This window comes from Macaca nemestrina, chromosome 18, assembly GCF_043159975.1.
Source record: "Macaca nemestrina isolate mMacNem1 chromosome 18, mMacNem.hap1, whole genome shotgun sequence".
In the NCBI taxonomy this organism is placed as follows: Eukaryota; Metazoa; Chordata; class Mammalia; order Primates; family Cercopithecidae; genus Macaca; species Macaca nemestrina.
The window spans coordinates 4,545,426-4,569,767 of NC_092142.1; the positions used below are offsets into that span (position 1 = coordinate 4,545,426).

The following is a 24,342-nucleotide window of genomic DNA, read 5'->3' on the forward strand; positions in this document are numbered from 1 at the left end:
AGGAGGCAGAGGTTTCAGTAAGCCAAGATTGCACCACTGCACTCCAGCCTGGGCTACAGAGTGAGACTCCGTCTCAAAAATAAAATAAAATAACAAAAACAAATAAAAATTAAAAATATATAATATCCATTTTATTGTGAGTAAATTACAATTAGAAAAAAAAAAGAGCCCCCAAAAGAAAGGAATAAAGACAGAACACAGGAGGAAGGGCAGGGAGACAGGGAGGGAAGGAGGCCCAGCATGAGTTATTTCAGGGGTGAAAAATCACATAGTCAAACACCACAGGTATCCCCAGTAGGCTGCAAACTGCTCTCCATAGGGACCAAGCTGTGCCCAGGATCACCCCACACCCCTGAGATTATCTGGCATGCTCACCATTCAGTTCTCATGATCTGCAACAGGGCACATTCAGTCCTGCGAAGACGACCCAGCTGTCACGCTGTCCTCCTTGCTGAAGAAGGGACCCTGCGGGGCTGCAGCCCGTCTGCTTCAGGCTGGCCCATCCCTGCACAGGCCCCTGAGTCTGAGCATGCGTCCTGGGAGTTTCTTACAGAGCAACTTTGTCATGGCAAATTGACCTCCAGGGTAGATTTTCCTGCTCCAAGAGAGAGATGATATCTGGTTAGTCTGGCGGTTCTATTTCTCAATGTGAATCAGTACATTGACATCTGATTTCACATTTCAAAAACAGTTTGTTGTCAGCCAGAATGGAGGCAGTGTCCGGGAGCGGTGAGGGATGGGAGGCAGTAGGGCACAGGGACTCCAGCACCGGGAAGGAGGCCTCAGGCCAAGGCCCTGGGTCAGGACACCTCAGCAATGAATACTATGTCTCCTTGTCCAAAGATACGTAGCATTATGTAGGTTAAAAACAGCCAAATCGGCCAGGTGCAGTGGCACATGCCAGTAATCCCAGCACTTTGGGAGGCCGAGGCGGGCAGATCACAAAGTCAGGAGATTGAGACCAGCCTGGCCAACACGGTGAAACCCAGTCTCTACCAAAAAATACAAAAATTAGCAGGGCGTGGTGGCGCACACTTGTAATCCCAGCTACTTGGGAGGCTGAGGCAGGAGAATCGCTTAAATCCGGAAGTTGCAGTGAGCCGAGATCATGCCATTGCACTCCAGCCTGGGCAACAGAGCTAGACTCTGTCTCCAAAAAAAAAAAAGGATGGGTATGGTGGCTCAAGCCTGTAATCCCAGCATTTTGGGAGGCCAAGGCAGGTGGATCACCTCAAGTCGGGAGTTCAAGACCAGCCTGGCCAACATAGTGAAAGCTTGTCTCTACTGAAAATACAAAAATTAGCCAGGCGTGGTGGCATGTGTCTGTAGTCCCAGCTACTCAGGAGGCTGAGGCAGGAGAATCACTTGAACCCGGGAGGTGGAGGTTGCAGTGAGCCGAGATTGCGCCACTGTACTCCAGCCTAGGTGGCAGGGCAAGACTCCGTCTTGGAAAAAAAAAAACAGCCGAATCGTGGCATTTTCATGCAGCTCGACCTAGTAGACATCTAGTGGTTGCAAACCCCTGTGTACAGCACTGGAGACCTCAGTCCTGTTGTGTGTGAGGGTGGGGCAGGGCAGCAGAGCACATGCCGAAAACAAAAACTGACCAGGCAGGGCGCGGTGACTCGCACCTGTAATCCCAGCACTTTGGGAGGCCAAGGTGGGAGGATCACGAGGTCAGGAGATCAAGACCATCCCGGCTAATGCAGTGAAACCTGTCTCTACTAAAAAAAATAAAATAAAATACAAAAAAATTAGCCGGGCATGGTGGCAGGCACCTGTATTCCCAGCTACTTGGGAGGCTGAGGCAGGAGAATGCCATGAACCCGGGAGGCGGAGCTTGCAGTGAGCAAGCTCCAGGGAAAAAGAAGGCTCTCATAGCAAAAGAGTACAGGCGGAAATGCGCCCAGACCAAAGAGGGGCCTCTGTTTGACCACAGATGTGCTCACGGTGGAGGGCAGCAGCAGGAACCAAGGCTGAGGAGCATCCAGATGGAGGGACTCAAGGAAGACTTCCTGGAGGAGGCAGCAGAGGTCTTGAATGATGGGAAGACTTTAGACACGTACAGATAAGCAGGCATGGCAGGCCCGGGGATGATATCTCACGCCCGTAATCTCAGCACTTTGGGATTACACTTGGCACTTTGGAAGGTCGAGGTGGGCAGATAACCTAAGGTCAAGAGTTCGAGACCAGCCTGGCCAACATGGTGAAACCCCATCTCTACTAAAAAAAATACAAAATATTAGCTGGGAGCCAGGCGCGGTGGCTCACGCCTGTAATCCTAGCACTTTGGGAGGCCGAGGCGGGCGGATCACGAGGTCAGGAGATCGAGACCATCCTGGCTAACACGGTGAAACCCTGTCTCTATTAAAAATGCAAAAAATTAGCCGGGCATGGTGGCGGGTTCCTGTAGTCCTGGCTACTCGGGAGGCTGAGGCAGGAGAATGGTGTGAACCCGGGAGGCAGAGCTTGCAGTGAGCCGAGATTGCACCACTGTACTCCAGCCTGGGCAATAGAACGAGACTCCGTTTCAAAAAAAAAAATTAAAAATAAAAACAAAATATTAGCTGGGTGTGGTGGTGGGCACCTGTAATCCCAGCTACTCAGGAGGCTGAGGCAGGAGAGTCACTTGAACCCAGGAGGTGGAGGTTGCAGTGAGCCAAGATCACGCCATTGCACTCTAGCCTGGGTGACAGAGAGAGACTCTGTCTAAAAAAAAAAATAAAATAAAATAAAATATGAAGTCATGTCAGGAGCTTTCTGAATGTGGTAAACTGGACAACTGCCTCCTCAGAGATGTCCAACTTCCAATCCCCAAAACCTGTGAAGATGTCACCTTATATGGTCAAAGGGACTTTGCGGATGTGAGATCAAGTTAAGGATCTTGAGAGATCAGCCTGCGTTATTCAACTGGGCCCAATTTAATCACAAGGGCCCTTATAAGTGGGAGGCAGGAGAGCAGAGTGAGTACCAGCAAGAGACTGGAGCCGTGTGAGGAAGGGGCCATGAGCCAAGAAATGCAGGCAGACTCTAGAAGCTGCAAAGGCAAGGAGATTGATTCTCTCTGAAGCCTCCAGAAGGAGAACAGACCTGCAGACACCTTGATTTTAGCTCCATTTTTTAAGACTCACTTCAGACTTCTGAGCTTCAGAACTGCAGAACAACAAACGAGTGTGTGGTTTGTTGTTGTTGTTGTTGTTGTTTGAGATGGAGTCTCACTCTGTTGCCCAGGCTGGAGTGCAGTGGCGTGATCTCAGTTCGCTTCAACCTCTGCCTCCCAGGTTCAAGTGATTCATCTGCCTCAGCCTCCCAAGTAGCTGGGATTACAGGCACACTCCAGCACGCCCAGCAAATTTTTGTATTTTTAGTAGAGACGGGGTTTTACCATGTTGGCCAGGCTGGTCTTGAACTCCTGACCTCAAGTGATCCACCTACCTTGGCCTCCCAAAGTGCTGGGATTACAGGCGTGGGCCACCATGCCTAGCCTCATATTTTGTTTTGAGCCGTTCCATTTGTATAACTTGTTACAGCGGCAGTGGGAAACTAGTACCCCGCAGCATCAGTGGAAATTCAATTCACACATCTGCCCTACACAGTCCCCTTCTCAACACCTCAAGTACATACATTTCCCTCTGGAGATTTCATTTGATCAGAAAGGGCTGGAATGCACATGCATGTTTGGCAAACATGGGTGCATTTGCCATTCCATTCATTCATTCACCCAGCAAGTGACAGGAATGGAGCTAAGACCATGATTCATATCAACATCCCTGCCCTTAGAGAGCCCAGAATCTAGTGGGGGACACAGACTTGTCAACAGGTAGTTGCAACACAAGGAGATAAAAGCTTTTTTTTTTTTTTTTAAGTTCATCATCACTGGTCATCAAGAGAAATGCAAATCGAAACCACAAGGAGATACCATCTCATGCCAGTTAGAATGGTGATCATTAAAAAGTCAGGAAACAATAGATGCTGGAGAGGATGTGGAGAAATAGGAATGCTTTTACATTGTTGGTGGGAGTGTAAATTAGTTCAAACATTGTGGGAGACAGTGTGGCAAATCCTCAAGGATCCAGAATCAGAAATACCATTTGACCCAGCAATCCCATTACTGGGTATACACCCAAAGGATCATAAATCATTCTACTATAAAGACACATGCACATGTATGTATATTGCAGCACTGTTCACAATAGCAAAGACTTGGAACCAACCCAAATGCCCATCAATGACAGACTGGATAAAGAAAATGTGGTACATATACACCATGGAATACTACACAGCCATAAAAAAGGATGAGTTCATGTCCTTTGCAGGGACATGGATGAAGCTGGAAACCATCATTCTCAGCAAACTAACACAGGAACATAAAACTGAACACCACATGTTCTCACTCACAAGTGGGAGTTGAACAATGAGAACACATGGACACAGCGAGGGGAACATCACATACCACAGTCTGTCAGGGGGGTGGGGGGCTAGGGGAGGGATAGCATTAGGAGAAATACCTAATGTAGATGACAGGTTGACAGGTGCAGCAAACCACCATGGCATGTGTATACATGTGCAACAAACCTGCATGTTCTGCACCTGTATCCCAGAACTTAAAGTATAATAATTTTTTTAAAGGCTTTTTTTTTTTTTTTTTGAGACAGAGTCTTACTCTGTCACCAAGGCTGGAGTGCAGTGCGCGATCTCAGCTCACTGCAACCTCTACCTCCCAGGTTCAAGCAATTCTCCTGTCTCGGCCTCCTGAGTATCTGGGACTACAGGTGCACGCTACCACGCCCAGCTAAGAGATAAAAGCTTTGAAGAAGGTAGGCAGAGGAAAATGCAGCACAGAAGAGAGCCAACAAATCCAGCTTCGCAGATGACAGAGTGTTGCAGTACAACAGGTCTTACTCAGCTGGGCAAAGAGCTGAGAGAGCAAAGGGAATCCAATCAGATGGAACCATATATTTTTTTCTTTTTTTGAGACAGTCTCACTCTGTCACCCAGGCTGGAGTGCAGTGCAATGATCACAGCTCACAGCAACCTTGAGCTTCTGGGCTCAAGCAATCCTCCCACCTCAGTCTCCTGAGTAGCTAGGACTACAGGCACATGTGCCTGGATAATTTTTTTTATTTTTATTTTTTTGTAGAGACAAGGTCTTGGACCTTGGAAGCATGTTTACCAAATGGAGGCTAGAGGAGATATGGGGAACTACGGACTAATTGGGTATGACCAGAACAGAGGTCAGAGGCTGGGATAGGTGCTTCCTGATTACAAAGTGCAGACAATTGCTGCATAGCTGCTTCTTGGACCCTTTCTTAGTCAAATAAGAAGGCCAGCCCAGGCACGGTGGCTCACGCCTGTCATCCCAGCGCTTTGGGAGGCCGAGGTGGGCGGATCACCTGAGGTCAGGAGTTCGAGACCAGCCTGGCCAACATGGTGAAACCCCATCTCTACTAAAAATACAAAAATTAGCTGGGCGTGGTGGCACGTGCCTATAATCCCAGCTACTCAGGACCCTGAGGCAGGAGAATCGCTTGAACCCAGGAGGTGGAGGCTGCAGTGAGCCTAGATTGCACCACTGTACTCTAGCCTGGGTGACAGAGTGAGACTTCATCTCAAAAAAAAAAAAAAAAAAAAAAAGGCAAATACAGGGGCCAATGCAGGAAGGTTCATGGCAAAGACAGGGAAGGTTCTGGGGATACCCTTCCTACATATCCCGAATCTGTGTCCATCGTCATAAAGAGGAGCTCCAGGCGGAAAAAAAAAAAAAAACACTGGGCTGAGCACCTCTGCCCCTGTTTCTCCTGGGTGACACCTTGCCTGGAATTTCTCTCCCTTTGAATGCCAGTGCCACTACCAGGGACACCTCCGTGTGCATTGCTCCCGTCACACCCTGCACCAAGAGGCAACAAAACCCTTTCATTTCCACCTTCATGAGTAAAATAAAGAGAAAGAGATTTCTGCCTGAACACCCTAACTTCTCCAGCTGGTTTCTGGTCTGAGACATTGCCAGATGGTTTGTATTCCAAATGAAATGAACGAGCCAACTGTATGATCATAGCTGCATGCGGAAAATAGCCACATCTTTGAGACAGCGTTACCCATGGATAGTAACTGGATGATGTTTGCTCACAAGGGTGAGAAAATCTGGAGATGAAAAGAAGATGCCAGCCTGGGCAACATAGTGAGACCCCATCTCCACAAAAATAAACAAAACATTAGTTGGGCGTCATAGTGTACACCTGTAGTCCCAGCTACTCAGGAGGCTGAGGTTGGAGGATTGCTTGAGCCCAGGAGGTTAATGTTGTGGTGAGCTATGACTGCACCACTGCACTCCAACCTGGGTGACAGAACAATACCCTGTCTCAAAAAAAGAAGAAGGAGGGCCGGGCGCGGTGGCTCAAGCTTGTAATCCCAGCACTTTGGGAGGCCGAGACGGGCGGATCACGAGGTCAGGAGATCGAGACCATCCTGGCTAACACGGTGAAACCCCATCTCTACCAAAAAACACAAAAAACTAGCCGGGCGAGGTGGCGGGCGCCTGTAGTCCCAGCTGCTTGGGAGGCTGAGGCAGGAGAATGGCGTAAATCCAGGAGGCAGAGCTTGCAGTGAGCTGAGATCCGGCCACCGCACTCCAGCCTGGGCGACAGAGCGAGACTCCGTCTCAAAAAAAAAAAAAAAAGAAGAAGAAGGAGAAGGAGGAGAAGAAAGAAGAAGAACAAAAGGAAGGAAGGAAGGAAGGAAGGAAGGAAGGAAGGAAGGAAGGAAGGAAGGAAGGAAGGAAGGAAGGAAGGAAGGAAGGAAGGAAGGAAGGAAGGAAAGAAGGAAGGAGGGAGGGAGGGAGGGAGGGAGGGAGGGAGGGAAGGAAGGAAGGAAGGAAGGAAGGAAGGAAGGAAGGAAGGAAGGAAGGAAGGAAGGAAGGAGCAAGAAGGAAAGGAGAGGAAAAGATGGTGGGGTCGGGCCAGGCGCAGTGGCTCACATCTGTAATCGCAGCACTTTTGGGAGGCCAAGGTGGGTGGATCACTTGAGGTCTGGAGTTCAAGACCAGCCTGGCCAAGGTGGTTAAACCCCATCTCTACTAAAAATACAAAAATTAGCCGGGCGTAGTGGCACGCGTCTGTAGTCCCATCTACTCGGGAGGCTGAGGCAGGAAAATCGCTTGAACCCGGGAGGCGGAGATAGCACCACTGCACTCCAGCCTGGGCAACAGAGTGAGACAGCATCTCAAAAAACAAAAGAAGAAGAAGGAGAAGGAGAAGAAGAAGGGGTTGGAGAGGAGAGGGGATGGAGCATCCCCCCTTTGCAGAAGGACTGAGTTACAGGCCAGACTTTCCAAGATTATGTAGAGCTCTCTAGGACTCCTGACGTCAGAGAATAAGATCAGGGCTGTGGCAGAGGAGCAGTCTATGAGGCTGAGGGGACAGAATCGCCCCCCTTGTAGCCCAGGGATCAAACCCCTTTAAACCACTAACCTTGTCCCTGATGCAGGTCTTGACCAGGGACCGTGTGTAGGCAGAGGAGGCCTGTAGTTCAGACCAAGGGGAAGATTTTGCAAATTTGTTCTTAGTTGTCACTGCTTATGTGCAAAGATTCTGAAGCTTGAGAAGCAACATTTTTTCCTCCCTGAGCAATCAGAAATAAATAAAAGGAGAACTCTCTGTACTTAGGAGATCTGCGTTGGTGTGGGCCCACACTCAACAGAACATGGCGGAGCGGGTGGGCAAAGTGATGGAGAGCCCTAGCCACGTTCCAGATGGTGCAGGAAGGGAGTTGCAGCTGAGTGAGAACAGGAGAGAATGCTGCTCCAACGAAAGCTGCCGGAACCACATGTGGGGAAAGTCAGACATTTGCAGTGTGCACGGACAGAGGCCCTCTGGAGAGGGTTGCAGTTGGTATCCGTCATCCCTACTCCTCAGCAGCTGATGCTCTGGAGACAGAGGCTGTTGGCTGGACTAGATTGGATGCGTGGAGCTTGAATGAAGCTGCCCAGGCAAGAGAGCTAGAAGCTCTGGCTCTGCTACTAATTGGCCATGCACCTAGGCTCAGTCATTTCCTCTCTCTGGATCCATTTCCTCATTCTGTTTGTGTGTTTGTTTGCTTGTTTGTTTATTTTGAGACAGACTCTCACTCTGTCACCCAGGCTGGAGTTCAGTGGTATGATCTTGGCTCACTGCAACCTCTGCCTCCTGGCTTCAAGTGATTCTAATGCCTCAGCCTCCCGAGTAGCTGGGACTACGGGCATGCGCTACCATGCCCAGCAAATTTTTGTATTTTTAGTAGAGATGGGGTTTCACCATGTTGACCAGGATGGTCTCGATCTCTTGACCTCGTGATCTGCCCGCCTTGGCCTCCCAAAGTGCTGGGATTACAGGTGTAATCTACTGCGCCCGGCCTAATTTTTGTATTTTCAGTAGAGACAGGATTTCGCCATGTTGGCCAGGCTGGTCTGGAACTCCCTGACCTCAGGTGATCTACTGGCAGCCTCTCAAACTGTTGGGATTACAGGCATGAGCCACGGCGCCCAGCCCTTTCCTCATTTTGAAAAGGACAGAGAGGAGGTGTGAAGGGGCGGTGTTCTCTTCGGTAACACCTGAGGTCTCTGATGGTATCACTGTTGGAAAGGGGCCTCAACACCCTCTACCCCAAACTCTACTAAAATGCGTTTCTAGCACCTCTAAACTCAAATCATTTGTGGTCTTTCCTCTAGCTTTATTAGTCACTGATCTTTCTCCCTGGTCCAGGAAGTGAGCTTGCAAGTGGGCACTCCTCCAGATTTTCCAAGGAGAGAACCTCTTGGTTGTAAATTCACCAAAAACGTGGAACATTCCCTCCTACTGGGTAAAGTTGGCCAATGAAGTGGCAACCTTTGCTACCTACCATCACTGCTCCTGTTTTAGGTCTATTTTCCAAAAAAAGCATATTAGACCAGCTTTATTGAGACACTAGAGAACATAAAATTCACCCATTTAAAGTGTACAATTCAATGGTTTTTAGTATGTTCCTAGAATTGTATAGTCATCACCACCACCATCTATTTCACTACATTTCACCGTTTGCAGAAAGCAGCCCCTGCCGATTAGTAGTCACTCTCATTTTGCCCCAGCCCTAGGCAACCACCAATCTACTTCCTGTCTCTAGAGATGTAAAACATAGCATTTTGCCCCATTAGGGACATTTCCTACAACTAAGTATAGCATCATCATATAGCACTGTCTAATCAAGAACTCACGACCCATATATAAATGGCCAAAAAAACAATGAAAATATGCTCAACATCACTGGTCATTAGGGAAATACAAATCGAAAACCACAATGAGATACCATCTTGCAACCATCTGGTTGGCTACTGTCAAGAAAACAGAAAATAACAAGCATTGGCCAGGATGTGGAGAAATTGGAACCCTTGTACATTGTTGGTGGAAATGGAAAATAGTTCAGCTGCTGTGAAAAACAGCGTGGTGGTTCCTTGAAAAACTAATAATAGAACTACTTATCAGTGATTCCACTTCCGGGTATATACCCAAAAGAACGGAAAGCAGGGCCTCTAGGAGATATCTGTACACCCTGTCCGTAGCATTATTCTCAATAGCCAGCTGTCCATCAACCCGACTTGTCCATCCACAGATGAATGAATAAACAAATAAACAAAATGTGGTCTATACATACAAAAAAAAAATTTTTTTTTTTGGGCCAACATGGCGAAACCCCATCTCTACTAAAAAGTAAAGGTTTTTTTTTTTTGGGGGGGGGGACAGAGTCTCGCTCTGTCACGCCGGCTAGAGTGCAGTGGCACTATCTCAGCTCAATGCAACCTTTACCTCCCAGGTTCAAGCAATTCTCCCACCTCAGCCTCCTGAGTAGCTGGATCACAGGCATCCGCTACCACGCCTGGCTAATTTTTATACTTTTAGTAGAGACGGGGTTTCACCATGTTGGCCAAGCTGGTCTCGAACTCCTGACCTCAACTGATCCACCCACCTCGGCCTCCTAAACCGCTGGGATTACAGGTGTGAGCCAACATGCCTGGCCAAAAAGTAAAGAAATTCTATGGCCGGGTGCGGTCGTTCACACCTGTAATCCCAGCACTTCGGGAGGCCAAGGCAGGTAGATCGCTTGAGCTTAGGAGTTCAAGTCCAGCATCCTGGGCAACAAAGTGAGACCTTGTCTCTACAAAAAATACAAAAATTAACCAGGCACGGTGACGCACACCTGTAGTCCCAGCTACTCAGGAGGCTGAGGTAGGAGGATGGCTTGAGCTTGAGGGGCAGAGGTTCCAGTGAGCCAAGATCACACCACTGCACTCCATCCTGGGTGACAGAGCCAGACCCTGTCTCAAAAAATAACAAAAAAACAAACAAACAGGCTGGGCACGGTAGCTCATGCCTGTAATCCCAGCACTTTGGGATGCCGAGGCAGGTGGATTACCTAAGGTCAGGAGTTTGAGACCAGCCTGATCAACATGGTGAAACTTCATCTCTACTAAAAATATAAAAATTAGCTGAGGGTGGTAGTGCATGCCTGTAGTCCCAGCTATTCGGGAGGCTGAGGCAGGAGAATTGCTTGAATCCAGTAGGCAGAGGTTGCAGTGAGCCGAGACTGCACCATTGCACTCCAGCCTGGACAATAAGAGCAAAACTCCATCTCAAAACAAACAAACAAAAAGCAAGGAAATTCTAGCTGGGTATGGTGGTGCACACCTGTAGTCCCAGCTACTGGGAAGGCTGAGGTAGGAGAATAGCTTAAAGCCAGGAGTTCAAGACCAGCCTGGGCAACACAACACATGCTACAATGTGCATGAACCTTGAGGACATTATCTTAAATGAAATAAGACAAATGCTGTATGAGTCCACTTATATGAGTTACCTAGAAGAGTCAAATTCCTAGAGATTGAAAGTAGGATGGTGATTGCCAAACGGAAGGATGGGGAGTTATTGTTTATTTTATTTTATTTTTGAGGCAGGGTCTCACTTTATTACCCAGTGGTACAATCTGGAGTGCAGTGGTACAATCACAGCTCAATGCAGCCTCAACCTCCTGGGTCCAAGCCATCCTCCCACCTCAGCCTCCCAAGTAGCTGAGATTATAGGCATGTGCCACCACACCTGGCTAATTTTTAGACTTTTTTGTAGAGAGGAGGTCTCACTATGTTACCCAGGCTGATCTTGAACTCCTGAGCTCAAGGGATCCTCCTGCCTCAACCTCCCAGGTGTGCAGCACCTGGCTGAGTTATGGTTTAATGGGTAGAGAGTTTCAGTTTTGCAAGATGAAAAGAGTTCTGGAGATAGATTGGTGATGGTTACACAACCATGTGAATGTTGTTACTACTATTTAGCTATACACTTTAAAATCCTTGAGGTAGTAAATTTTTTTGTTTTTTTGGTTTTTGTTTTTTGTTTTTGTGAGACAGAGTCTTACTCTGTCACCCAGGCTGGAGTGCAGTGGCACAATCTTGGCTCACTGCAACCTCTGCCTCCCAGGTTCAAGTGGTTCTTCTGCCTCAGCCTCCTGAGTAGCTGGGACTACAGGCATGCACCACCACGCCCAGCTAATTTTTTGTATTTTTAGTAGAGATGGGATTTCACCATGTTGGCCAGGCTGATCTTGATCTCCTGACCTCGTGATCCACCCACCTCAGCCTCCCAAAGTGCTGGACTTACAGGTGTGAACCACCACACCCAGCCGAGTTAGTAAGTTTTATGTTATGTGTATTTTATTATAATTTAAAACAAACAAAAAAATTGACTGGGCGTGGTGGCTCACACCTATAATCTCAGCACTTTGGGAGGCTAAGGCGAGTGGATCACCTGAGGTCAGGAGTTTGAGACCAGCCTGGCCAATATGGCAAAACCCCGTCTCTACTAAAAATATGAAATTAGCTGGGCATGGTGGTTCATGCCTGTAATCCCAGCTACTCAGGAGGCTGAAGCAGGAGAATTGCCTGAGCCCGGGAGGCAGAGTTTGCAGTGAGCCGAGATTGTACTGCTGCACTCCAGCCTGGGCAACAGAGCAAAACTCTGTTTCAAAAATAAAATAAAATCAAACAACAAATCTCATGACCCACATCAAAAGGCATAGGCCAGGGGTGCCTTTCTTATGATACACAAAACACTCACTTTTTTTCCTTTTAAAAATAAAAATATAACTTTTTATTAAATAGCTAAACATAGACAACATTAGCAAAATGCTTTTTAAAGAAATATGATTCACAGAATACGCTTTAAAAAATTAACACTCAAGCACAATTTGATCTTTTCTCATTAACCCTTCACTAATATCAAACAGGTGTCATCATTTTTATAAGACTATTTACTGAATGCTTAAGCGCAAAGAAGAATGCCAAGTACATAAATGTGCATTAATTCATCTACTCTTCCTGACACCAGGAAGTAGATTTTAATATGATACTTATCTCACTTCTCAGAATTAGAACTGAGGTGTAGAGATAAAATAACTTGTCCAAAGCCACAAACCTGGTGTCAGAGTTGAGACCCAATCTAGTCTTCTGACTCCAGAATCGATGCTGTCTCTATTAAAACACAACAGTTCTCAAGGAACATGAAAACAGCCATTCTCCCATCAGCTAGGGGCCTGTTTAAACAAATCCACCCCAGAAAGCTTGCTCTTAGTATTCTCTACTAATAGTTTGCAAACTGTCTTCCAAAAATAATTTTTAAGTCTGCATCCTTTACAACAACAACAACAAAAAACCTTCAAACAATTCACTGTGAGTACCTTTTTTTAGTAGAATGTGGTTTTGGAGCAGAGGCAGATGATGAGTTATTGGCCATGTCTTACATCTTTCAAGTCCTCTTCTGTAAAATCGGACAACTCAGAAGTGGTAAGGAGCAGAAACACGGCAGGTCCCTGTTTTTTATACATGGCCCTTCCAGACATAGATCTCGCCTCCGCCACCATCTCTGCAGAGTCCTCTAGTTCCTTCTGAAATAGAACGGTCATCCTAACAGCAATGATTCTGGTTTAGCAGGGGGGATATTTGAAGCAGGTGCCTTTGGAGGAAGTGGACCCCTCCTAGAGGCCAGGCTTCCAACAGCTGGAGTTTGTGTTTTGCGACTCCACACTGACCACTATTGACTGCACTAACGTTGGTTCTCCAGGACACCTTTGGATATGAGACAAACAGATCCTCATTGAGTCTTGGCCAGTCTCCTGATCTATCTTTTTTTTTTTTTTAAGATGGTCTTGCTCCGTCACCCAGGCTGGAGTGCACTGGCACAATCACTGCTCACTGCAGCCTCTGACTTCCCAGGCTCAAGCAATCCTCCTACCTCAGCCTCTTGAGTAGCTGGAACTACAGGCATGTGCCACCATGCTTAGCTAATTCTTTTGTATTTTTTGTAGAGGTGGGGTCTCACTATGTTGCCCAGGCTGGTCTCACATTCCTGGACTCAAATGATCCTTCCACCTCGGCCTCCCAAAGTGCTGGGATGAGCCATGAGCCACCACAGACAGCCTTGGCTGTTCTCTTGAATGAAGGGGATTACAATCTGAGGGCCTCAGGCTGGCCCTTTCTTGCCTTCTGGGTGGACTGGAAGCAGGGACAGCCACTCTGTACAGAGTGCACGTCGCAGCAAGCACACCAAGGGGACGCCTGGCTTCTTGCTGGTTTTCCCCTTCCTACTTAAAAAGTCCCTTCCTGAGTCACAGTTGTATTCCTGGCCTTAGATCTCGTATGTTCCTGAATCTTTTAAATAAATTCTTCTCTTTGGCTTAAACTATTTCCAGATGATTTGGGTACATGTCATAACAGAATCCTAACTGATACACTATTAAATTCATTTCTTCATGACTTGTATGACCACTGGAGTTAATTTGTCCTATTGTAGTCTGGATTCAAAGAACAGAAAAGAATCTCTAGCGAAGTGTGGCCCACCAGCATGAAGAGGAAAAAGCTCTTCAAGACATGAGGACCAAAAACAGACCCCATCCCGCCATGCTCCTCTAGAAAATGTGCAACAACATAATATATATAAAATACTGTTTAGTTGCCAAAGAGGTCAAATGTTGAACTATGGACAGTAATGGCATTCAAATGCATTCAACTTTAATACTGCATCTGTCTGCAAAAACGAAAACAAAGCAAGTAAAGTTCCTTGGTTAAAAATAGTGCTTTTTAATTGGCTGGGCCCAGTGGCTCATGCCTGTAATCCCAGCACTTTGGGAGGGCAAGGCAAGCGGATCACCTGAGGTCAGGAGTTCGAGACCAGCCTGGTCAACATGGTGAAATCTCGTCTCTACTAAAATATAAAAATTAGCCAGGTGTGGTGGCACACGCCTGTAATCCCAGCTACTCAGGAGGCTGAGGCAGGAGAATCACTTGAACCAAAACAAACAAACAAAAAAAATAGTGCTTTTTAAAGCAAACAGGTAAGGGCAAGGGAAAAGACCTTGACTGGGAGGCAAGGAGTAAACTTAAAGGGAAAACAGCATCCCACAGATGTGCCCTGGAGGTTGAGGCCAAGCCAGAGAGGGTGGTTCCCTACAAATTCATCTGGACCCCTAGGGAACAGAGAAAAGTTCAGAAATCCTAAGCTTTAATATGAGGGAGAAGGAAGAGGGCAGGGAGTCATTTTCTTTCTTTTCTTTTCTTTTTTTTTTTCTTTGAGACAGAGTCTTGCTCTGCCACCAAGACTGGAGCGCAGTGGTGTGATATCAGCGCGCTGCAACCTCTGCCTCCCGAGTTCAAGCAATTCTCCTGCCTTAGCCTCCCAAGTAGCTGGGACTACAGGTGCCCACCACACCCAGCTAATTTATTTTTAGTAGACATGGGATTTCGCCATGTTGGTCAGGCTGGTCTCGAATTCCTGACCTCAATTGATTTGCCGGCCTCAGCCTCCCAAAATGCTGGGATTATAGGCATGAGCACTGCGCCCGGCCCATTTTCTTAGATTAAGAAGAAACACCTCCCTTGGTCCAAGGCAGCCGCCTCACACTCCATAAATAAACCATGCTGATTCAAATCTGAATGGCTTTACTCAGCTCTCACCAAGCCTGCAAGGTCTTCCCATCTCCTGCCTACTTAATCCAGTCCCAGCCATCCCTTAACACCTAGTATAAAAGGTCCCTTCCTCGCTGTCATCTTTCTGATGTCCCTCTCAACCAGACTCCCATTGCACAGAGAATCACAGCTGGAATGGCCCAGATGGAAAGCATCCAACTTGGCCATCCTTCCCGCTGAAGCTCTTGATTACGTGTCTGATGTTGACTGTTGTTTTAGGGGTGTTGGCATTGTTGAGATGGTAACTCTCCAAATAGTGCAAGAACAGAACACAAAGAAGTTCCCTCCTCCTGTGAGTGATCAAGCCCCAGCCATCTGGAAAAACCAAGGTGAAAAAGTGACTGAGAAGCGTGTCAACAGATAAATTACCCAACTTAGCAAGCCATACTCGCAGAACGGGATCTTCTCTTTACAGAGATCCCATATTTTCCATGAAAGCACCTTTATTATCATCACCTGTTGAAAACAGAATGGGTAGAGAGAGATAGGGAAAGAAAAATATAAATGACCAATGATCTAATTTGCCAGCAGATATGCCCAGAAATGACTGTCCTGGAGGAACAGCTGGGAGGTGCGATGACTGCTCACAGCCCCACTGACATCGCAGTGTGACCGTCCGTGTGAGCTCCCAGGCAGCGTCCAAAAAGTCAGTCCCACCTGCACATGGATGCTGCCCAGAACATTTGGCCAAGAGGGGTCTCTATTCAGCTCCAGATGCTGACATCGGCTGGTGGTGATTCTGACGCCCTCACCCTCACCCTGTTTGGGTCTTAACACCTGCAGGGTCTCAGCTGTTCCTAGGCCTCAAAACAGTAACCAGGAGTCAAGGCATAAAGCTGGGTGGCCCTGACCGCTCCTTGCTGGGGGAACTGACTTCTCTGAAGGCAGAAGACATGGATTAACAAAGCCTGAGGATACAGAATATTTGAAATCCACACAGAAACTTGGTGCCCTTCCTGTCACCGCAGAATTAGCCTTGGGGTTTACAGTCACACACTGGATACTGATATTTTAGTCAATGATGAACCGCATATGCAACGGTGGGTTTTTTTTTCTTCTTTTTCTTTTTTTCTGAGACAGGTTCTCACTGTCACCCAGGCTGGAGTGGGAATGCAGTGTGGCACACTCTCGGTTCAATGCAGGCTCGACCTCCCAGGCTCAAGCAATCCTCCCACCTCAATCTCCCGAGTAGCTGAGACTATAGGCATGCATCACCACGCCCAGCTAATTTGTGTATTTTTTGTAGACACAGGGGTTTCACTATGTTGCCCAGGCCGGTCTCAAACTACTGGACTCAAGCAATCTGCCCATCCCAGCCTCCCAAAGTGCTGGGATTGCAGGCATAAGCCACCACGCCCAGCCTGCAACAGTGGCTCTATAAGGTTATAATACAGTACAGTATATTTTCTGTACCTTTTCTATGTTTAGATGTGTTCAGATACACAAATACATACCATTATGTTATAGTTGCCTACAGTATTCAGCATAGTAGCCTGCTGTACAGGTTTGAACTGCTCGCCATATAGCATTGGTGTGCAGTAGGCTGTGCCATCTAGGTTTGTGTAAGTGCACTCGGTGATGTTTGCACAATGACTAAATCACCTAATGATGCATTTCTTAGAACATACGTATTCCCATCATTAAGCGACGCATGACTATATTTCTATTAATGATCCTGCCATCTTCTTCCCCATGCTCTAGACTTGCTGATCATCTTGGATTCCACCTTTTTTTTTTTTTTTTTGAGATGGAGTCTCACTCTCACTCAGGTTGGAGTGTAGTAGCGAGATCTTGACTCTCTGCAACCTTCACCTCCCGGGTTTAAGCAATTCTCCTGCCTCAGCCTCCCAAGTAGGTGGGACTACAAGTGCACACCACCACACCTGGGTAATTTTTGTATTTTTAGTACAGATGGGGTTTTGCCATGTTGACCAGCCTGGTCTCCTGACATCAGGTGATCCACCCACCTCAGCCTCCCAAAGTGCTGGGATTACAGGCATCAGCCACCGTGCCCAGCCGAAATTTTCTTTTTAAAAAGCAGACTATTTTCTCCAGGTGGTAACAGAAGAGGAAGTCAGGTACTCAAAATAGGAGGGGGATTTGATGCACTGCTGCTAGATTGGAAATGGAGGAAAGGACCAGAGAGTGGCCTCCAGGAGTGGAGAGCAGCACCCTGAGGACAGCCAGCAGGGAAACTGGGGCCTCATCCTACAGCTGAAAGGATGGAATAGCCCCCACCTCCGTTAGCTCGGAAGTGGGTTCTTTCCTGGAACCTCTGGATGAGTGCCTGGCCAGCTCACACCTTGATTTCAGCCTTTCCAGGACCTGAGCAGAGGGCCCAGTAGAGCCTGCCTGGACTTCTGACCTATGGAACTGTGAGATGATAAATGGACGCTGGTTTAAGCTGCCACATTGTGTGGGCATATGTTACGCAGCAATAGAAAACTAATATAGTCTCCTAACTGGGGCCAGTTACCAAAACCAGACATTTCACGGGCAGAGGTGAGTCTCCACAACTAACTATGTCTTCTTCACACATCTCCTTCCCCTCTAGAAGCCTTCCCAGCCCCAGTGGGTCCTGTGTCACTGAGTTTCTCCCACTCCCTTGGCCCTGGGCAAACACTGCCTGTAGGCAGGAATTCCCTGCTCCTCTTTGACTTGACCTTATTCTTATTCTCCAAAGCACCCAACACAGAGCAGGCACACAATAAATATTTGCTGATTCCGCCATTTTCTTTCAGCTCCTGTGGCCAGCAGGACCAATGAAGGGGTTCAAAAACTGCCTGGCCACAGGCAGACAGAAAGCCTTTCCCATCAGACTCTGGCTTTGTGACTTCCCGGGATTCACAAAGCGCTTGGATGGTAACATGCCATTTCTGAAGCTTGATCTTTTTTTTTTTTTTTTTTGAGGCGGAGTCTCACTCTGCCACCCAGGCTGGAGTGCAGTCGTGTGATCTTGGCTCACTGCAACCTTTGCCTCCTGGGTTCAAGCAATTCTCCTGCCTCAGTCTCCCAAGTAGCTGGGACTACAGGTGCACACCACCATGGCCAGCTAATTTTTTGTATTTTAGTAGAGACAGGGTTTCACCCTGTTGCCCAGGCTGGTCATGAACTCCTGAGCTCAGGCAATCCACCCGCCTCAACTTCCCAAAGTGCCGGGATCACAGGTGTGAGCCACCGTGCCTGGTCGCTTGGCCTTTGATTAATATTGACCAGTCATGCTTTCAAGCTCCATTTGTGTGAATCATGTCCTGGGTTTTTAGGCTGATGTGCAACTGACTTTGTAAAACAAAGGAAGTAAGAATGAGGTCTCACAAATGCATTACTTGCATTTTGTTCAACAACAAACTTATCCTGAATGTCTCTTGTGTCCATGCACCAAGCTCAACCCTGGAGACAGAGAAAAAAACTAGAGTGACCCTTACTCTAGAGCTTTAATCAAAGTAACCCCTGATCACAGAGGTCATGGTGGAGTCTGTGACAGTTTGGAAACCCGGAGACCAAATTTCCTCAAGTCAGACAAATGAGTGACAACAGAATCTGGCCTTCTACAGGCAGACAACGGGTGGGGTTCCCTACTGTGTTCTTCCCTGCCCCCACGACTCTGGGTCTGTCTTCTGTGCCCCACCCTGGACCTCAATAACATGTATAAGACATCACTGTCTAGATGTGCAACAGCCTTGGCAAATTTCATTCAGAGCCCTCAAACACAGATTAAAAACTAAATCCAGGCCACAGTGGCTCATGCCTATAATCCCAGCACTTTGGGAGGCCAAGGCAGGTGGATCACTTGAGGTCAAAGATTTTGAGACCAGCCTGGGCAACATGGTGAAACTCTGTCTCTACTAAAAATACAAAAATTAGCTGGGTGGGGTGGCAGGTGCCTGTAATCACAGGTGCCTGTAATCCCAGCTACTCAAGAGGCTGAGGTACGAGAATCCCTTGAACCCAGGAGACAGAGGTTGCAGTGAGCCAAGATTACGCCACTGCACTCCAGCCTGGGTGACAGCACAAGACTCTGCCTTAAAAATAAATTAATTAATTAAAAATAAATGCATAGCATTTGCACAGGCCCTTATAGTTTACAAGGCAGTGTCATATTCATTATCAGTTAATCCTCCTAAGGAGCCCAAGAAATTAGGTGGGGTAGAGATTATTATTATTATTGGTTTTTTTGGTTTTTTTTTGAGGTGGAGTCTCGCTGTGTCCCCCAGGCTGGAGTGCAGTGGCCGGATCTCAGCTCACTGCAAGCTCTGCCTCCCGGGTTTACGCCATTCTCCCGCCTCACCCTCCTAAGTAGCTGAGACTACAGGCGCCCGCCACCTCGCCCGGCTAGTTTTTTTTTGTATTTTTTAGTAGAGACGGGGTTTCATCGTGTTACCCAGGATGGTCTCAATCTCCTGACCTCGTGATCCGTCCGTCTCGGCCTCCCAAAGTGCTGGGATTACAGGCTTGAGCCACCGCGCCCGGCCTATTATTGCTATTTTTTTTGAGACGGAGTTTGCTCTGTTGCCCAGGCTGGAGTGCAGTGGTGTGATCTCAGCTCACTGCAAGCTCTGCCTCCTGGGTTCACGCCATTCTCCTGCCTCAGCCTCTTGAGTAGCTGGGACCATAGGCACCCGCTACCATGCCCGGCTAATTTTTTTTTTTTTTTTTTTTTTTTTTGTATTTTTAGTAGAGACAGGGTTTCACCGTGATAGCCAGGAATGGTCTCGATCTCCTGACCTTGTGATCCACTCACCTCAGCCTCCCAAAGTGCTGGGATTACAGGCATGAGCCACCGCGCCCGGCCTAGGTGGGGTAGAGATTATTATCTCTTTCACAAATAAGAAAACTGATGCTCACAGACTAGAAGGGATTTACCCAAGTCACACAGTGTTCTTCTCTTTTTACCACTTGGATCTACTCTTGGGACTAGATCTGAATTCAAATGGAGATGGGCCAAGCTCAAGCTGACCTTAGTAGCTGATGATCTGAGAGTTCAAAGAACTCACATCTTTCTTTTTTTTTTTTTTTTTTTTTTTTTTTTTGAGACGGAGTCTCGCTCTGTCGCCCAAGCTGGAGTGCAGTGGCGCTATCCTGGCTCACTGCAAGCTCCGCCTCCCGGGTTCACGCCATTCTCCTGCCTCAGCCTCCCGAGTAGCTGGAACTACAGGCGCCCGCCACCGCGCCCGGCTCATTTTTTGTATTTTTAGTAGAGACGGGGTTTCACCATGGTCTCGATCTCCTGACTTTGTGATCCGCCCGCCTCGGCCTCCCAAAGTGCTGGGATTACAGGCGTGAGCCACCGCGCCCGGCCAAAACTCACATCTTTCTTATCTCACTTGGTTCTCAGAACAATCTCATCAGGTTAACAAAGCAAATAATGTCACCAGAGATTGCATCAGAACTAATCCCCGATTCTGATTCCAATGCTGTTTCCATACACCAGAGGAGGCCTTCCCAGCACTCACACTCTACTGTTGCTCCTTTGGTCTTAAAGGGTCAAAACCAAAAGAAGACTGACACCCTTCTTTTGTATGTCCACACAAGTCCTACTTAAAATGACTTTTAATCTCACTATGCGTTCCTCTGCCAAAAACTGGCCCTACAAACAACCCTTCTCCCTTCTGGTTTTAGGATTACTTTACTGTCACCCACCCAAGTGGGAGTGCAGTGGGGCCATCATAGCTCACCGCAGCCTCAACCTCCTGGGCCAAGGGATCCTCCCACCTCAGCCTCCCGAGTAGCTAGAACTACAGGCATGCACCACCACACCCAGCTATTTTTTTTTTTTTTTTTTTGAGATAAAAGTCTCTCTCTGTCGCCCAGGCTGGAGTGCAGTGGTGTGATCTTGGCTTACTGCAATCTCCGTCTCCTGGGTTCAAGCCATTCTCCTGCCTCAGCCTCATGAGTAGCTGGGATTACAGGCATGCACTACCACGCCCAGCTAATTTCTGTATTTTTAGTAGAGATGGGGTTTCACCATATTGGTCAGGCTGGTCTCAAACTCCTGACCTTGTGATCCACCCGCCTCAGCCTCCCAAAGTGCTAGGATTACAGGTGTGAGCCACCACGCCTGGCCAACGCACTGCTAATTTTTTAATTTTTATTTCTTGTATTTTTATTATTTTATTATTTGTATTCTTTTATGTGTTGCCCAGGCTGGTCTCGAATTTCTGGCCTCAAATTTCTGGCCTCAAGGGAACCTTCTGCGTCAGCCTCCCAAATCACTGAGATTACAAGCATGAGCCATGACACCCAGCCTAGAACTGATTCTTTAGGACTCAAATACCAGAGGGAATAGAATCTGTTCACTCGTTTAGCAAACATTTTCTGAACAGAATAACACTCTAAGCTAGTCATCAGGAGTTAGGGAAATGAATCAGATATAGTCCCTGCTAACAAGATGCTCCACAGTCTTGTGGAACAGATGAAAACACTCATAAATACATGATGAGATAAAATAAATATCACAATAAAGTTGTAAACAAAGGACTGCAGAGGAACACAGAGGACAGCAACGATCCTAACTGATGAGAAGAAAGTGTCTTCATGAAAATACAGGCATTTGGGCTGGGCCGTGAAGGATGAATAGGGACTCTTGATGAGTAGGAAGATGCAGACTGAGAAAAGAGCATAAACATTTGGATGATAGGGATGCCTCCCCAGGAAGGCCACATAAAGTGCTGCTTGGCCCCCAACACCACACTAAGACTAGCTGGGATCTAGCTCAGACCCTCAGGCTAGATCTAGGTGGATCCAACTCCAAACTCTAGGAAACCCAAGACACCTAGAGACAACTAGACACCACTTGCTCCTTTTTTTTTTTTTTTCTTTTGTTGAGATAGGGTCTCACTCTGTTGCCCAGGCTGGAGTGTAGTGGCACCATCTCAGCTCACTGCAACCTCCTCCTCCCGGGTTCAAGAGATTCTCCTCCCTCAGCCTCCCAAGTAGCTAGGATTACAGGCGTGTGCCACCACATCTGGCTAGTTTTTGTATTTTTAGTAGGGATGGTGGGTTTTCACCGTGTTGGCCAGGCTGGTCTCAAACTCCTGACCTCAAGTGATCTGCCTGCTTTGGCCTCCCAAAGTGCTGGGATTACAGGCATGAGCCACTGCGCCCAGCCACTTGCTCCCTTTTCTAGGGCTCTGCAGTATCTACAGCCTGTACCATTAATTTTTTTTTTTTTTTTGAAACTGAGTCTCACTCTGTCACCCAGGCTGGAGTGCAACAGCGTGGTCTCGGCTCACTGCAACCTCCGCCTCCCGGGTTCAAGCAATTCTCCCGCCTCAGCCTCCCAAGTAGCTAGGACAACAGGCACATGCCACCACACCCGGCTAATTTTTGTATTTTTAGTAGAGACAGGGTTTCACTATGTTGGCCATTCTGGTCTTGAACTCCTGACTTCGTGATCTGCCCACCTCACCCTCCCAAAGTGCTGAGATTACAGGCGTGAGCCACTGCGCCTGGCCTCAAATTCTTTTTTTTTCTTTTTTGAAACAGGGTCTTGCTCCATCACCCAGACTGGAGTGCAGTGGCGCGATCACGGCTCACTGTAGCCTCAACCTCCTGGGCTCAAGCAATTCTCCCACCTTAGCCTCTCAAGTAGCTGGGACCACAGGCACATGCAACCAAGCCTGGCTAATTTTTTTTTTTTTTTTTGAGATGGAGTCTCCCTCTGTCACCCAGGCTGGAGTGCAGTGGTGCAATCTTGGTTCACTGCAACCTCAGTCTCCTGGGTTCAAGTGATTCTCCTGCCTCAGCCTCCCCAAGTAGCTGGGACTACAGGCGCATGCCATCATGCCCAGCTAATTTTTTTTGAATTTTTGGTAGAGACAAGGCTTCACCATGTTGGCCAGGCTGGTCTCGAACTGTTGACTTCAGGTGATCCACCTGCCTCAGCCTCCCAAAGTGCTGAGATTACAGGCGTGAGCCACTGCGCCTGGCCAATTTTTGTATTTTTTGTAGACAGGATTTCACCATGCTGCCCAGGTTAGTCTCAAACTCCTGAGCTGAAGCCATCCACCCACCTTGGCCTCCCAAATTGCTAGGATTACAGGCATGAGCCACCGTGTCCGGCCTGTATCACCAAATTCTAAACACCCTTTTAACTACTCTCATTTTCTTTTCTATAATTAGCTCTTGTGTTTTGCTTTCCCAACTACTCTAAAATACCAGTCTCCTGATTCCTTGAGAACATAGCCAGGGGGTGTATCTATCCTGTCGCAGCTACTATCAGGCTAGGCACACCATAGGCACTCCCAATCTATTTGTTGACTGCTAAAGTCTACAGGTCTAAGAATCATAAGATGGACAGGGCATGGTGGCTCACACCTATAATCTCAGCACTTTGAGAGGCCAAAGTGGGGTGGATCACCTGAGGTCCAGAGTTCAAGACCAGCCTGGCCAACATGGTGAAACCCTGTCCCTACTAAAAATACAAAAATTAGCCAGGCGTGGTGGTGGGAGCCTGAGGCAGGAGAATCTCATGAACCCGAGAGGCAGAGGTTGTAGTGAGTCGAAATTATGCCATTGCATTCCAGCCTAGGTGACAAAGCGGGACTCTGTCTCAAAAACAAATAAACAAACAAAAAAGAATCACAAGATGACTGTTTTACAAACAATAAGAGCAAGAAGAGGTAGGATGTGTAACCTTGGCCAGGAACAGAAACAGTGAAGGAATTAGAAGAAGGGATGTACTTCTGGTTTTTGGATTACATTTTATAGAAATGGTCCAAATTTAGGTCAAGGTACTCAGACTGGCTCAATGACTGCCCTGTATCTCACCTTCTGCTCTTAGACCAAGGTCAGAAACTCAGTCTTTAAACCATTTTCCTACTTCCTGTTCATCAACATCTTCCAATGAGACCTGGTGTCTCATCTTTCCTCCTGGAAAGAGTAATGGGAAGGATGGCATAGACGCCAGCACCAATCTGAAGACCTCAAATCCAATGCCAGAGGAGAGAGGGGGCTGGAGGTGGGAGTGGGAAGGACTCTGAGACAGATAACAGCTTCCTCCTAGTTGGTGTCCAATGAGCTGAGTCTCATCTGAAGTAAGACTTCAGGGATGAACAGAACAGATAAACAGGGAAATTGGATTGGTTCAAAACCCAAACTGGTCACCGTCCCCCAAGGATGGGTCATGAGCAAGCAATCAGGACAATCAGCTAGGAGTGGGGTGGGAGGAGGCAGGTACGAAAAGCACCAAAGCAGCCGGGCATGGTGGCTCACGCCTGTAATCCCAGCACTTTGGGAGGCCAAGGTGGGTGGATCACGAGGTCAAGAGTTTGAGACCAGCCTGGCCAACATGGTGAAACCCCATCTCTACTAAAGATACAAAAAATTAGCCA

At 47.6% G+C, this 24,342-nt stretch overlaps 1 long non-coding RNA gene across 5 annotated transcripts in view; it reads right to left on the bottom strand.

Annotated features, from left to right (window-relative positions):
- LOC105467850 (uncharacterized) overlaps positions 1–24,342 on the bottom strand; it is a 51,846-nt gene that overhangs the window by 17,315 nt on the left and 10,189 nt on the right. For 3 of the 5 annotated variants that reach the window (XR_011616268.1, XR_011616267.1, XR_011616270.1), the window contains exon 3: positions 376–595. This is a non-coding gene — a long non-coding RNA (uncharacterized lncRNA). Of the gene's footprint in view, positions 1–375; positions 596–12,726; positions 15,326–24,342 lie in introns of all 5 variants that reach the window. The other 2 variants (XR_011616271.1, XR_011616269.1) reach the window with 2 other exon arrangements.